Consider the following 17,504-nt stretch of genomic DNA (forward strand, 5'->3'; position numbering starts at 1 on the left):
GATTTAGTAAAATCAGCTAATCATCAAAAAGATAGCGTAACAGTTTAATCTTGAAGGGATATGAACACCACAACGCCATGAACACCGGAAGCTTTGAAGTACAAGTGCAATAAAGGCTTGCTTGCAACTTCATTTATAAAATAGGTGCATTTTCATCGGCAAGACCACTAAATAATCTGATTTTTTTAAAACTCTGTGGATTATCTGATTTTTATTACCAAGCCCTTTTTGAAAGCACGGCGAACGAAAACATCGGAGAAGTCAAATAGGCTGAGCAATGGTTGGTTAAAAACTACCTTCCAACACTCGAGCTAACAAACCGCTGCTCGGTGCATTCACTTCTACATCATTCAATAGGCTACGTCTTTCTGTGGTGTATTTTCAAATTTACCCCACCCCCTCTGCAAAATAAGATAAACTAAGTTAGCCTTTTCCCCAGGTTCCAGTTTTTTTTTTTTCTGCAAGGACAATACAAAAACGAAAAGGCTTGTATTTTTTAGCTGCTTATAAAATATCTGGTTTATCTGGTTTTTATCTTGTTCTCCACTACTGCAAGAGGGAAGTAGGGACACACCCCCAGTAATATAAGGATGAAATATAAATCAGAACATGTATACCTAGCATTTTAGAGCATATTTTTGTGTATAAACAGGCTATCGTGATGCGCGACAAGCCGAAAAAATAGAACAGAAGCGAAAAACTACGCTTCAGTTCGCTTGTGTCGCGCAAGCCAGTTCGCGACGCGTTCGCATCTGGTGGAGACGACGTCGCCCGCTGCCGTTGTAATAACAGTACTTCAACTACGCTTCAGTTACTCACGTAATACGCGCGTAGTGCGCTCAAGGTCGATACGCGTGCGGTGGGTGTCCGGCTTTAGGGTTGGAGTGAAAACATATAGGACGGTAAAAGCTCCAGGAACAGGGTTGGTTACCACTGCTATATAATATATAGGTAATTGTTTTTTGAATACAGCTTTTAAAAGCAAATCACCTGTTGTTAAACTGGATTATTATTGATGCATTGTAAAACCTTGACTTTAATGCTTTAATATATCAAGAAAAGCAGTGCCAGTGATTTATAATGCTAAAAAATCAGGGATTTTTTGCATTTCATACAGCTTCAGTGTTAAACCCCACCCACTTCCGGTTTACACCACACCCACTTCTGGTTTACACTACACCCACTTCTGGTTTTTATAGTTTGTTGGTCTCTCTCTCTCTTGCGCTCTCTCTCTCTCTCTCTTTCTTTCTCTTGCTCTCTCTCTCTCTCTCCGTTTCCATACCTCCATACTGCCTTCTTTTTATGCCCCAGGTATGGGGCATTTTTTCGGTTCGTCATAAAGCCAGGGGGCTATTCGGTTCATAATTAGTAGCATTTCTAGTGAGTTTACTTTGAATGATGATGACCAGGCCTTTAGGGTTTGTCTCGAATGATTCAGGACTGGGCCACTTGAATTGTTTTAGTACGATCATGTTGTTTTCAGCTTCACAAATTTGCAGAACCAGGCAGGGCCATTCTAAAAAGGGCGTCTCTGAGATGTCTCTGCTGTAATGACATTGGGTGGGTGTGAGCGTGTGTGTGTGCGTGCGAGTGAGTGTGTGTGTGCATGTATGTGTGTGTGTGAATATATATATAAATATGCAGGTCTGGTCAGCAACACTGTTGATTCAAGGTAATGCTAGTTGCTCATTCTCAATACTCCCAGGACCCAGACTGCCGGTCTAATCACTGGTGACTTTATTTCCCCATGTTTCGCTCACCTGCCACGGTAACTTATGTTTCTGTACCCTGGGGTAGTGGTGATATTGTGACCTTTCACCCTTCACCTTTGGCTTTCCCACATTGTTATATTATCACATTCCATCTCTCCTGCTGTCCCTGTTCACACTCAGGGTCATTCAGAAGCATAGAGGCCTCTGTTTGTTGTTAGCTGGACAATCAATGCAACTGAATTGTGTGTCAGTAGACACACAAAACAGTCCCAAATATTGCTGACCCCTGCTGTTTTAATATTTCCAAGTTTCATTTTCACACAGTAAAGCAGAAGCTGAAGTGGAACAAAATACTTAAATAGTATAAGAACAGATATGACAAAAAATGATTATTTTAAAGCTAATAACAGTTATTTTTTTCTCTCTTTCTTTCCCACTCAAATTCTGATTTCAGAAACAGATACTTCTCTTTCTTTCCCTTTCAAAATTAATGCCCATAATTTTGGATGAGATGTTGGATGGCAGGTGTCCACAAACCTTTGGCCATGTAGTGTATGAAAATATTCCAATATTTAACAGGTTTCATATGTGCGGATTTAATATGGGCATATGTGGCATTCCTTCTTATGTCCATGTACGTTATATATGGAAATCCCCTATATGTCCATATATTATATTTCTGTATTGTCTCTATCTCCCCTCTTTCTTGCTTTTGTTTCCCATTACTTTTTACCTTTAATATCACCTGAAAATGACATACGTAAAATAAAATGGTTCCTATTTTTGAACCCTTTTGACTACTCGGCCAGGACTAAATATTACAGTGAATTTTGTCCCCCCCAACCTCTCCCCCAAAGTCTGTAAGTGCCCCACCCCCCATCCCACCCCACCCCAAACAGAGCAGTCTAGAACCAGGACTGGGTCAGCCTCAATTGGTTTGGCCCATTGACTCCACAAACAAAACAAACAATCTAATTTCTCCTCCATTCACCACAACCCAATGTTAATTTGGTTAAAATAATCCACCAACTTGGGAATATAAATTAATTTTTTATTTGTATTTTGGTTTTGTTTTTTTGAATGTCAAATATATTATTTCAGAGCACTTTTGCAGTGTCCTTATACTGGTCAGGTCTTGAAACACTGCAGGATATAACGATAATACTAACAGTAATAACAATAATAATAATAATAACGTGACCACAGCAGACAAAACCATAATTTAATTTAATCAATTGCCTGAAGGCCATGCATTCAAGGCTATCGATAACTGGTCTATTTGTCAGTTGGAGGTGTTTGTCATAGTGCTGGGGCAACCCCAGGTGTCTGTATCTTTAACAAAGGGTTCACACTCCCGTCCTGCAGGATTTGTTTCTAAACATGGGACACCGAGAGGCATCGAGGGTTGCAACTTTTCTGCTGGTTCTCATGTCATTTATAAAAACAAGGAACACAGCGGAGTGCCCAAATAGCAAGAATGTGTGAGATGAGGAATCGCTGCCAGGATGTTTTGCTCCCTGCTGGGACTACACCATGCGATAAATGATTAATCCTACCTCTTCACCACAAAGCTTTTGTCTCTGAGTATCCCTCTGCCCTTTTCAGGAACAATACATTGTAAGAATAAGATTCAAATCCCCTCCCTTATGTATCATGATCCAGGTAGCATAAACTGCACCTTCTCTGCTCTGAACAAAAAAATACATGATCTTCTATTCTAATATTGTTTCAGTATGCAATTTCATAAAATAAAAAATATCCTGAAGAACCACTGAAGCTCACTGAGGAATCACTGAGGGGACCAGTTGATTTAAGTAACAATGATAATGCGCAAATAGCACTCAGCATATAAAGATTGCCTTGTGAGTAACTTCGCAAGGCAATGTGGCCCTCTAACACATGGAAGGGTGGGGGAAGGGCACAGAATGTTGCTGCTCATTGGCTGCCGTCAGAGGTGGTTCTTGCCGTCTCTCAAACTCAGATAACTTCAGTTACATTTGGCAGTGGAAACCTCACAAAAAAGACATACAGAGCTTTTGCCAAAGTAACCTTTGCTGCTGCACAACCCAATCGGCTTTCAAATAATCCTATCTTAGTTACTGATGTTCCCAAAATGATTTATTTTTCTCAAGGAATATATGAAATATTTTGAGTGCATGCAGGAAACCTGTCTCTTTGCAATATGTACACACGGTACACACAGGAATGTAGGCTTTGCGTCACCCAAAGGACACAGTATATGCAAAGGAATCAGTCGGCGTGGGTAGCAGTGTTCATTGCTTAAACACCCTCTGCTGGCTTGCCGGGAATCAGTGGTTTTCTCTCTGTACAGATGTATGGTCGGGTCTTCTTTGCACCCTCTCAGTGTGTGCACGGCATGTGGCTGCGGTGTGAAAAGAAGCAGCAGGCTGGCTCCATGCATTTTGGAGGGGATCCCCGAGTTTCCTTCACTGTACCTAGTCGGCAGCAGTTGGGAGTATGTGAGCACACTTGAACGTAATTGAATAATTTGGATGGGATTGGAGATGTTAAATGTCTCACAATAGTAACGATTACACCAAAACTAGATCACATCTTTCAGTGTAATTATGGAGGGCTAGAAAATCTAATTAGACAAGATTTTAATTTAATCACTAAACTGTAAATAAAAAGTTGAATGCTGTTATCTAAAAAATAAATGAAAAAAACCCTAAAGCATCCATGGTGGGAAACATTATTTCCTTTCCTTTTTGTTCTTCTGCTTCTTTGTATTTCATTTTTCTTCTTTCTTAATTGTTTTTATTATTTGTTTTATTATAATTGGGTAACCATGTAATTAACCTATATATAAAAATGTGTCTATATAGAAATATGGTTCCAATAAGAAAAATGAAATGAAGACACTATAAAGCCCCCCCCCCCCCCCCACACCCCCAAAAAAAAAAATCATACAAATAAAAAATTGAAAAAATAATAAGCAACAAAATAAATAAAGGATAATTGCTTTTAACTGCAAGTCTAGATTTTCAGGGCATTGGCTGTTTTTGCCTCTTCCTGACTGACGTCTCGTCTCCTTTTCACATGAATACGCTCCGAGAATGTTGCTCCATTTCCAAAGGTGTAATGCACACTGCCATTGGCAGATGCACATTGGCAGGTATTGCACGAAAGCACCTGGTAAGCACAGAAGCCCAACCCCCCCTTCAAGTGCACCTGTTCCTGAAGACACTGAACAAGAAATGGAATTCTCAGCAAATGGAGATCATTGACATAGCAAAATTCTGGAAATTCTGCCCACAAAATAAATCATGGACTGGTCTCCCACAAAATGTTGTAAAGCATGATTCGCTTTCTTCTAGTAACACACATGCAAGCCTACCTGTTTTGTAGCTATCATTTTGATTTGTTTTGTTTGCCCACTGTGTTTCTGAGGTAGATCGTTCTGTTGCCAACTCTCACGGCACTGTCAGAGCTCGCTGTGCAGCGCTTTGAAATGATGGCTGACACTGTTTTGTTTGCCTGAGTCTGAATTCAAACTACAAAACAACTTTGTTCTATTTTTCCTCAGTGAGTGGACCTAAGGCAAAACCAATGATATAGTGGAAACCCACCCGGTAGGCATTTCAACCTTCTCTATGCTGTGCATACAGCAAGGTTGTGCTTGCCAAGAGAAGTTAGCACCGAGAGCAAGTACTTCTGGAGGTTATTAGTTCTGAGGATCCTTTCAAGTGTTGTGATTAGTTTGCATAGCTTAAGGAAGTAGAACCTGATTCCTGTTCTTCCGCCAAGAACAGCAGGAGGCTGTCTGCATGCAGACTATGAGGTGTGTTTCATACACCTGAACGTCTATTAGTTCAGAAGATATGATGATTAAATGACTCGGGTCTCTCGTCCACATCCGGCCTTCATGATAATTTGACGTGACCTTTCTTTCTCTCACGCTTACAAAGTAGCAGTTAGTGAGAATGCTGATAATAGAATGTGGGTAGACTAACATGTTCAATGGATGTCTCGTATTTTCTGTCAAGAAACATGCTTTATATAAACATACAAAATTTCAGCCCTAGGTAAAAAATAAAAAATAAAAAAATAACGAAAACACATGCGCACACACACACACACACACACACACACACACACACACACACACACACACATTTGAAAATCTGAAAATCTGACAGCACATCACTATTTTGACAGTATGCACTTCAGCAATTTGAGCAAATCCATCGACACACTTCAGGCCCCATGGCAACAGATTCTTTTCCACTGCTTCCATCAGGGTTTAACAATAATACAGAGTACAAGGGGCTTCGATTTGCTATAAACCTGAAAGAAAAGCATAAAGAAAGAAACAAAATACATGTTTATATTGAACTTTGTACTCTCAGTCTTAGAGGGGTTGTACATTCTGAAAAAGTAACAAATAAATACATACCCTATGAATATACCAGGCAAGGCAAATTGATTTCAGCTGAAGGTTTTATCAGTTTTAATCCTTTCAGAAAAGGACATTTCTAATCAGCACTCTCCTCAGTGTGGACTAGTGGTTTTCATCCTGGTGCTCAGGCTTAGCTGTTTTCTATTGGTTTTATCCCTTGTCTCTTTCCAGAGGAAATAAGAAATGTCTCTCAGCTCTCACACTACAGGCAGACACACGTCTGCAGGGAAATGTGGCCAGCAGATGGCACATGGTAGCACCTGAGCTGGACTCGGGAAGGTCAGCAGCAGGAATGATCAAAGGCAAGAAACCTCTTAAGTAAAAGCATCAATTTATTTTATGTAAACGTCCTTAGGTTCTGACTTAGTATATGCATTCAGTATTCTGTATAGCAATAGTCAAAAGTAATTTAAAATATTTTAGAGTTTGATAAAATTATTTGAATCCTTAGAATAGCCTTTTAAGTTAACTATGAAGAAGTCCATTTGGACTGAAAACAGACATATCAACATTCCTTTCTAATGCACACTACTATTGGTCATGCATGGTTGTACTTGTATCAAACGTTTTACCTTCAGTGCTTGGCCCCTTATTGTATTCCTTAGTGCTATGAGGGGGCCAAGCACCACGGTCTGTAGGACACCTGTTGTTTGTGCTAGGATTCTTCTTCTTCTTCTTCGACCTCTCGGTAAAATTTCACCCCTTTCCCATGCTCAAAAACTCACAAAATTTGGCAGGCATGTCCAGTGTAGCTCCCAACATGTTATGGATGACACCCATGCAACTGACACAGTAGGCAGCGCTGCAGCACCACTTGCAAAATTGCAGCATTGAAAAAATTATTACGGCCATCCTGTTTTTATGCACATGCACTAAATTCCCCCCACATGTGCACCTCATCATGCTTAACAAAACATTTCATAGAACCCATAGTGTCTGCCATATTGGATTTCCCTCCATTTAGAATAGTTTGCAAAACAAACTTTTTCTTACTTCTACAAAGTTTCCCAATTCTCACCAGATTAGACACATATAATCAACAGCACGTCCCTGTGCTAAATCCCAAAGGGAAATTTAATATCAATAACGGCCAAAGACAGCTGCAGGACTGTACTTTCAGTCTAGTAAAAATGGCTGACCACACCCAAAATGTGTGTATGGCCACAATTTACGGCGATTACAAAGATACTTCAGGTGATGATAAATAGCCATAGTGCGGATGAGCGTGCCCAGGCTGAAAGTGTTACAGTGCAGTATGCCCTGTAGGGGGTGCTTTTTTCAAAATGCTAATTTGCATAGGCTTCATAAGGCCAAATTGTACAAAATGTGTCCCCTCGTTCTACTAAAAGAACTCAACCTGAATAATCTCTTGTAGTTCACTTTGTTGATCCCCTTTATGAGTTTAAAAGCCTCAATCAATCACCCCTAAATCCCATTTTACAAAGCTCGAAGAGATTAAGCATCTTAAGTCTTTCCTCATAGGTTTTATCTTTCATACCAGGAATCAATTTGGTTGCTCTTCTTTTCCAGAGCCTCTATATCTTTCTTGGAGTATGGTCCCCAGAACTGCATACAATATTCCAAGTGTGATCTAACAAATGTACTGTATAAGATAAGTATAACTTCCTTGGATTTATAGTCAATACTTTTGGCTATATATCCCAGCACTCTGTTGGCCTTGCTTACTGCTACCTCACAGTGCCTAGAACCTGAAAGGCTTTGATAAACCATTACTCAAATCTTTCAAATTGAGCACATTCCAATTGTGTTCCTCCCATAAAGTAATCCTGCCTAATGTTTTTATTTCCCAAATGCAGAACTTATCATCTGGCTAATTACCAGGTTTACACCCACTTTTGGATTTTATTTTAATCTTCTTGGATTACTTTAGTAGATTCCAAACTATTAGCTGGGCCTCACAGTTTTGTATGATCTGCAAAATTGCCTAATGTACAGTGGTCCCAGTACCGATCCTTGTAGGACTCCAATTCCAACAGTTCCCTGCTCAGAATTAATATCCCTCCTACTACTCTTTGTGTTCTACCCTGTAGCCGGTTCCAAATACACTCTGAAATACGTCCTCTAATTCCTACTGTCTTCATTTTGTTAACAGGTCTCTAACCTTATAAGCCTTATTATAATCAAGCTACACTTGGTAGCTTCTTTTAAGTATACCAGAAACCATGCTGGCTACCCCTTAGGGTAGTTATTTTAAAGAAACACTTCTAACTTGTCTCTCTGAGTACTGAATATGCCTTTCGGTCTATCAGTAACCTCTTCTCTGGTAAAACTCAACAACAAAATAACTATTTAAGGCATCATCAATATCCAATTCTCAATTAATAGCATAGAAATTGAAGTCACCCATAATAATAGTCTCACATTCCTGACAAGCTTGTTTCATGTTTCCAAAGAGAATTGAATTCGCACTACAGTCTGAAGCTGGCGACCGGTAACACACGCCTACCTTAAGGCCCTTCTCATGTTCCCCTATGAGCTTAATCCCAAGTATCCTCACTAGGCATGAGCTGGTCAATTTCTGGAATTTCCTTCACTTAAAAATGTTATTTTACATAAGGAGCTACAGCCTGTCCAGGATGTATTCCTGCCTCTCACCCTATGCATGCTGGGATAGGCTCTAGCACCACCTGTGACCCTGCCCAGAATAAGCAGGTATAGATAATGAATGAATGGATGGAGAGCTGCACCCCCACCTCTCTTACTGGATCATTCCTTCCTAATCAGTTTGTACTCCTCTGTATTATATTCATCCCCACCCACCTCCCCAAGCCATGTCTCTGTAATCCCAACTATGTCATAGCCTCCACTATTCATAGCAGCCTCAAGTTCCAAAAATGTATTTTCTTTATATTTCTAGCATTTAAACAAAGACATTTCAGATTATTACTGCCACACATCCTCTCCCGTTCCCTCGCCCCCCACCGTCCTAAGCCACCCTGACAACAACTGTGCTTTAAAAAGATTTCATTGGTGTTCATACTATTATAGGAAGCCTTGACAGCTTCCACCGAAGCTCCACAAATTTGTCCCGCAGAACTCCAGACCTAACCTTACCTATGTCTTTGGATTCCTACGTGAACCATGACATCTGGATTCCTCCCTGGTCTGGCCAGGACTTTGTCCACAGGCTCCAGGAGATTTCCTACCTGGGCAATAGGCAGGTAACACACCATATGGGATTCCTTTTCGTGCTAACAGTCGATGCTGTCTACCCCCCTAATAATTGAGTCCCCCACTATCACCAACTTCCTTTTCCGGGAGTATGTTGTCATCTGGGTGCTCAGTGGCTCATCAGTCCACTCTCAGGGTTTCATTTTTGATTTATTAGTTCAGTTTCATTTACACATAACTGTGGTATAAAGGCAAATTTGTTGCACAATTTTGTTCATGTTTTTGCAGAATTCTCAGAAAGGTATGAATTGCAGTCATTGTTCTGTGGCTCACCCTTGGAGTTTGGTCCCCAACATTGCTGCTTGCAGCCATTCTTTTTCTTCTTCTTTTTATTATTAATTCTTTAAATGTTTTTTTTTCTTCTGCTGTTTTTTGCAGTTTGCGACCTAGAATCAGAATTATTTTTTGCTAGATTCCTCTCCTTCCATAGAACAAAATAGTCACTACACCGAAAAAGTGCATGTTGTTAGATTCCCTGCCATTTAGAATTTGAAAACGTTTTAAAATCTATCTCCTTCTGTATGGTTTGGCCTCTTTGCACAAAACCTGGAATATAGCATCTACTCAGAAATATATAAAATCCCAGCATAAGTATTATCTGCTATGCTTAAAAATGTGCCCACAGGAACCCAATGAATTTGCATGTGGGTGTGGCTTTTTTAAAATCAATCCTAAACGGTTTGACAAAATATGATGAAACTTCTGTTTATAAACATCTCAGTCATGTGGACAAGCCCAAAGAAATGGCCCAATTCAACAATGGTGCTGTATTTGGACATTTGAAAATTGTTAGAGTGACTAATCGCTTCAATCTGAAAATGATCACCTATGTTTCAGTTGCTGACATCTTGAATTGGCGGCCATTTTTGCTTTTTTATGTTAATATCAATCAATTATCAAATTTTATTAATATAGCACACTTTACAGCCATTGTCACAATACATTTCACAGACAACCCTGGCCTAAACCCCCACAGGAGCAAGCCTAAAGCAACAGTGGCAAGGAAAACCTCCCTGTAGCAGGTGTGATGAAACCTTGGAAGGAACCAGGCTCAAGGGGGAATATGCTACTTTTCCCACTTGCACCTGGTTGAATCAAATGAAACCGGGCTCTCTGATAGACAGTATTTTCCAACCACCACTGACAAAATATGGTGCTGATTTGCCTATATGGCGCTATAGCAGTCTTTTAAATTTCCAATAATTAAAAATTGATAAGTCCTGCTCCATTTGAAATAGGGAGGCTTACATTAACACCACAACATACCTTTTTTTGTGTGAGAAGAGGGGTGTTGTGGTATTAATTTAAGGCTCTCTACTTCAACTGGAGCAGAACTTATCAATTTTTAATTAAGGGTCCATTAGCTTTCCATTATGCATTTACTGCCATTTTGAGTAAATTAAAAAATACTTAAAATCTATCTCCTCCTCAATGCTTTGACTGATTTGAAAGGACCTTGGAATATAGCATCTGCTTGTGAATATCTAAAATCCCTGCATAAAGAAACTTGCTACACTTAAAAATGTGCCTGCAGTAAGCCGATGAATTTGCATGTGGGCATGGCTTTTTACCAAAAAGCTAATAAATCCAAATCAGTTTGTCAAAAATTGATGAAACTTTGTGTGTCCATTGACAGTTCAATCCTGAGGGCAGTCCTATAGAATCCACCTGATTAAACCACCAGGTGGCACTATGGTGCTCAACAAATGTTTAAAATTTTAAATTTTAAAAATTAACAAAAAAATTTGCTCTGGTGACTAAACACCCCATTAGGAATAAGCCTTTGTTTGCTTTTTTACTTTTGCATATGTATTTGTGACTTTGAGTGCTTGCCCCCCAGCCCCCCTCCCCCCGATTGCTGCTATATTTATTTATATTTATACTACTACTAACAATGATAATAATAATAATAATTAGTACTAGTAGATGGTCCTTAATTTCATATTGACAATCACAAATACACTGAGTGACGTTATCCAGAAAACCATCCAACATTTTTTTTTTTTAATTACATTTTCTGATGTGTTAAACATGTTTCTTCCGCTTCATAATAAACTCAATGTTTTATTTGCCGCTGTTTTGTAGGTGCTGTTACAGTAGTAATGATTCAAGTCAGTCAATATCATGGGTCAACAGAAAATGTTTGCTGCCTCAAACCCTAACACTTTAATCTACTGAGTGGTATACAATGGCTATTGGCTACAAAAAATTACATGTGACCTGAAATGGTTGTGATCGACTCATTCACTGAATGCACGTAGCAGATTTACTCAATACTGATATTTTCTCCTGCACTTTCTCTTAACACCAAACAGCAGTCCTCATTTTTAAAAGGGTAAATGAGTAAAAACCAGCTTGAGATAACATCAATTCTCATATAGATCACTATTTTATAGCTTACATTGTATATTTTCTTTCTCGTGTTTAACCAAGAATTTTCATTACTGACTCAAGTAAGTCAAGATATAGTAATCAAGTTATTAACTTTGTTAAAACCAACACATACAATAAGTAAGTATAAAATATATATATTTTTAATTATATAAAATATATTCAAGAGGAAGGTGTTTCTGGTGTGGTTTTTATATACAGTACTCTTAATAGTGGTCCCTCTTAAATAAGATATCATTTGGCACTTCATTGGGACTATATTGTGTGTGTGTGTGTGCCTTTTTTAAAAATCAGTAGGTAATAAATATAATTCCATGGCCATTTTCATTTCAATGAAGCTTTACAAAATGTAAAGTTGATTGAAATGACATTTTAAAACAAAGTCATCGCAAAAGTGTGGCATTTTGAGAATGATGAGGAAAGAAATCCCCACTTTGGCATTGAATCCTGAGTTGACATAACCACTGGTGAGTCACAATGGACCGCATAGCTGCAGAATTTGGCAAATGCATACCCTGACATAATTTTTTAACTGCTGTCTCTAAAACGTGCTTTAAACGCTACTACAAAACTGCAAAGGAAACCATAACTAAAGATATTCATTCTCAATAATGGAATCATATCAGTAAAGAAACATACCCTCATCATGTATATATGACATATGTATATATGGGGGGAGCAAAATTAATTGGACAAATCAAATAAATCATATTTATATAATAATCATCATATTTAGTGGTTTCAAATTTTTTGCATTCAATGACTGTCTGAAGTCTGTGACCCCTATACTTCACCAGACGCTGGGTATCTTCCATGATGATGCTCTGCCAGACCCGTCCTGCAGCCATCTTCAGTTCCTGTTTGTTTCAGGGCTTTTTGCCTTCACTTGGATTTCAATTGGATTTAGGTCGGGTGATTGATTTGTCATTGCCATGTTTGAGGTCATTGTCCTGCTGCACAGTGAAGTACCACCCAATGAGTTTTGGAGACATTTGTTTGGAACTGAGCAGATAAGAGGCTTATGTACGTACATTTCAGAATTCATCCTAGTGCTGCCATCAGCAGTCCAATCATACATACACGCCCAAGCCATTACACTACCTCCACCATGTTTCACAGATGAGGTGGTATGCTTTGGATCATGAGCAGTTCCTTTCTTTCTCTACTTACTTCTTTCCACCACTTAATACAGGTTAATACTTATGGACAGTCTTATCTATCCATAAGACTTATGTTCCAGAATTCTTTTTTAATGTCCTTAATGTAACAAACAAACTCTAAACTGGCTGTTCTGTTCCTGAGGCTTAATTTGCCCTGCATTACCACATAGAACCGCTGCATGGAGTTGCCTGGACTTGCTGCATCAGGTTTTATGGGAAGATTTGCCTGGTTTATCTCCGGTATTGATCTGTCTTTAGGAGATAAGCATACTGTATCAGTTTTCTTCCTCTCGCAGTGGAAGTGCATACGGCGTCCTCAATTTATCGAGGTGCACAGGAAACACTCTCTCTGTTCGAGGCTGTTTATATTGTCCTTTTTGTGTGTTATAGTACTACTGTACTCATAATATTCATCTATTGGCTTCTCCTTTTTTCCCATCAGTGAAAATCAATGTGGTTCTTAAGTATTCCCTCACTCTATTGTTGGCACTTGAGCTTTAGAGGACAATGGGACCATGAATTCAAAGAGAATCTTTAGTTATGAAACCGAAGTGGCATTGCAGGGGACGAATGAGCAATGAATGGTTCTTTTACAAATGGCTTCTGTATGTATTGATGCATGTACAGTACACAGCCCATGAGGTACTGTATTTAACAACTAAAGACCACCACAAGCTTAATAGCGGTGCCCCGTGAGAGCCACTATTGAGAGTGTATGAAAAAATGTCCTTCTGGTCTCCTTGACAACAGTGGACCATTTGTCCCTAATGACTGAAGGATACTTTGATTCCATAGTGATTCCTCCCATCCCTTTTTTTTTTTTTGTTGCTGTTGAACACAGAAAGACTTATTGATGCACTGTGTAATAAATGGGGATTCAATTACATAAAATATTTGGGATTTGTCTTCATTTGCAACAAAGCACTTCAATTAAGACACCCCATCTATCCAACATGTAAAACATATTTGATTTAATTTGGTAATTATTATCAAAGATGTCAATTATCAATTAAATCACCAAGTTCATTGACAGGCAGAGCAAACTGGTGGAACAACCTTTATCAAAATGTACAACTTACAACCAGATGAAAATTAAGAAATTTAGAGCAAATATTCACGTCTAATCAAAATTAGTCACAGACATGGATAGTCACACAAGAAATGAAGGAAAGAAGATACAAAACCACAGCGTGTATGTCCCAAAGTAATCCAATAATGTGCCAAGCCCACAATTCAAAAACCAAAACACATCAGAATATTCCAAAAAGACCAGAGATGAAATTCAAAATGCCAGACCTAGATGCAGGACTCATATGCCCACTCGCACTTTGAAGTTTCCTATGGCTGAGAACGGTTAAATGGTAAATTACATGTCTGACAATACTTTAAAGCTAAATTCACCCTCTATGTCTAATATTTCTGTGGCATCTTGGCTTGATATTTTACGGTATTTTTTGCTTTAGGATACAGTAAGCACAAGTATTCACTTTTTTTATCAAATGGATATGAAGGTGTTCTGAAATTTCTTATAAAAGTTTTTTTTTTTTTTAAAGTGTCATTGAATGATCATTTGTTCATTAGCATTCAAGATATAATGCTCTCCTCAGTAGTGCACTGCCATGGATAGTGAATGAAGTCTTGCACATTTCTGGTGCCTAGCACCCTGACATATTATAAATATGTATGCCAGTCAAAAGAGGGATGTATGCAAATGTAAAAGGATAGATGAGAAAGAGAGATAGAGACGAGAGAGTGCACATCATCTCTCATCTGGTGTGATTTATTTTTCTTTTCTTTTCTTTCCTCCCACAATTGTGTTACAACTCCAAGCTCAGACCCAGCTGTCAGATATAGTTTATATTCATAAATTCCATTTTTAATATTTTAAACATTTATGGCAGAACATTATCTCAAGGGTGGAAAGAGGGATAAAAAATAACCATAGAGCACATTCTATTTTTTTTCATGTGTGTGTGCGTGCATGCGTGCGTGCGTGCGTGTGTGAAAATGGGATACTGCACAAATGTATTCAAGAAAGAGTAATACAGATTTTGTGAAACTGAAGTACATAGTTTCATAGTTTCAGCTGAATTTAAGACATTTCATTAAGTTTGGAAGAATGCATTTTCATGATTCATTATTCATAGCAGAAGTTAAGTGGAGGTTTTATGAATTTAAAGATATAAAACATTACATATTTTCCAAATGTGCTTCTGTTTGCACACCCAGAAAATCTGAGTCAAATGGACTCTGTGAAGAATTACTTCTTCAAAATACTATAAACCCTGCACTCAGTGGGAATCAAGTCACCATTTCAAGTTGGCCTGCTCAATCAAAGAAAAATGTATTTTATATATATATTTATATATATATATATTTTTTTTTTTTTTTTTCCAGCTGTTACTGAACCAAGGCGTCAGATTAATCTGGAATGTTCCTGCATAAACCATGCAGAGAGCCAGAGTGTACTGCAGCTAAAGTATATGCATTCTCAGCCAAGCTAATACTCAGGCACAAGTCAATGGCTTTTCTATGCTAGAAGTTAACCTGCTTGTACCTCTCACTTACAACAACTGGTCAATATCTAGAGGATATTTTATGTGTACAGTGCTAAACCAGGGAAACTTCTGGAGAAGTTTCAGGGGTTCACCAAAGGCACACAAAACTAAATTCCTTATTCCTTATAGCAGTATACTGCAATGAGCCAATGCATTTATTTCACTTTTGTGTAATTTGCTATTTACAAATGACTATCAATGTTAGTTGCAACAAACTACTTTTGCACTGTTTGATCACATTAATTTCACCTCTACTATCATAGCTTTTCTGCATTTTTCTCAGAACTGTCACCACTACTAGAGCACAGCTGATTCCACGAATTATCAAAAATTTAAAGTCTGAATAAAAGCCTAAGGAATGCAATAAACTTGCAAGCTGGAGCACATCAGCAAGCAAACTGACTGGGCAATGCATCAAGGCTGCCTGATTTGCCTTTGTGGCATATAATAGCCCACAAAAGAGCTCACCCCTTTGCTCAGTTACCACAGGTTCTTGCCTCAGAGCTTGCAATCATGACACATTTGAAGAGAGCTTAATTATTATGACCGACGCAATCCGCTTGGAACTTTTAAAGCAAACAAAAAAATAAGACGTAAGTGGTTTGAAAGAAAATGTATTAAACTCTATTTGCTGTTGGTTCAGTTAAACAGCAACAAAAAAACCTTGACAAGTCATACAGGTTAGTGGAATGGCCTCTGTCGGTGTACAATAACAGAATCTATTCTGTAATCACTTGAACTAAAGGAATGATCAAATTAATCTCTGCTCGAGAAGTTAAGTAATTTAACCACTGAGCTTTCCAAGACAGATGGATGAAGCTGGAGAGAAGTGCTTATCACGAGAAAGGTCTTTAAAAAAAGTATTTAATCACAATCGAGGAGAGTATTTAGAAATGAGAGGTGTATTGTGCCACTCAGGCACTGACTAAATAAGGCTTGAGCAAATGTAAATTGAGCAATGGAAGCTGCCACAAAGCCTGTGGTTGGCGTTTCGCAATAACACTGCCATTACTCAAACCGATCCTTAGCGCTAGCAAGTCTTAGATGAAAACCGACATCGGTTTGCTGAAGGCCTGGAATCAGGATGAAAATTCACCATTCAAAGCAGGACTATGACCAAATGGATGAGAAACAAAGTGACTGTCTTTCAGTGGCCCAGTCAAAGTACTGACTTGAAGCTGATAGGAAATCTTTTGTAAGACTTTAAAATTGCTGTCTTGAGCAAATTGCAAAAGAAAAATGCAAAAGCAAACAAGAAAGCAAAAGTGGCATTTGCCTGGTGCACAGTTGGAAGTCTCCCAGCTGTAATGCTTCCATCAAGCATTGACTGTTCAAAATACAATCGCACCTTTAACTTATTTCGCCTATGAAAGTTTTCAGTTTGAGCATGCATGTTTTGAATAAAAAATATTCACTTAAAAATGGCAATACATAATTTTGAACAAGATTGAAAGGCTGATCACTTACCGCATGGCATCATAAGTGTAAGAATCCACTCTGTCACACAAATTGTCATCACCACCAAGTTCAAATGGTTTAGTTTAGGACTGATTGGATACTGATGCATCACTCGAGATAAGATTGATTAAAGTATATATAACACATAAATATGTTTATACTTGTGTTTTTAATTATTATGTATGACATAGCGCATTGCATCCCATTGCAACATCCCATGATGTTCTCAGTACAAACAGAAGCTGACTCAGAACTCAGAGTTATTGTGTGATGGCTGGGAACAGTGGCAGTGTTTAACCGCTATCTCCTGCTCCGCACACTGTACAGTATGTGTAAGACTACGGCTGTGCTTTTCTTTTCATTAAGTGTCAGGCTTATTGGCTTCCCTTGGGATCGAGAATGGAGCCACCCAGACCTCTTCATTAAGATGGAGGGTCGGCATCGCCGGCATTCCCAGTAATGTTATCTCTCCCTGACACTTTCAATTTGGCACACAATTCTTCTCACTCAGTCGCAAGCATTCTGACCTCAATCAAAATGTGACAGGCTTGCTTCTTCCACACGCGAGGGTCTCTCTCAGAATCCAGTCCTGTGTAAAAAAATAAATAAATTA

The 17,504-nt window shown here is 38.6% G+C and overlaps 1 long non-coding RNA gene across 1 annotated transcript in view; it reads right to left on the reverse strand.

The window, feature by feature from the left end:
• The window catches only part of LOC135261396 (uncharacterized), an 84,828-nt gene that overhangs the window by 42,569 nt on the left and 24,755 nt on the right, over positions 1-17,504 (reverse strand). Inside the window, exon 3 of the long non-coding RNA XR_010331916.1 lies at positions 17,419-17,480. This is a non-coding gene — a long non-coding RNA (uncharacterized LOC135261396). The remainder of the gene's footprint in view (positions 1-17,418; positions 17,481-17,504) is intronic.

This window comes from Anguilla rostrata, chromosome 8, assembly GCF_018555375.3.
Source record: "Anguilla rostrata isolate EN2019 chromosome 8, ASM1855537v3, whole genome shotgun sequence".
Lineage (NCBI taxonomy): Eukaryota > Metazoa > Chordata > Actinopteri > Anguilliformes > Anguillidae > Anguilla > Anguilla rostrata.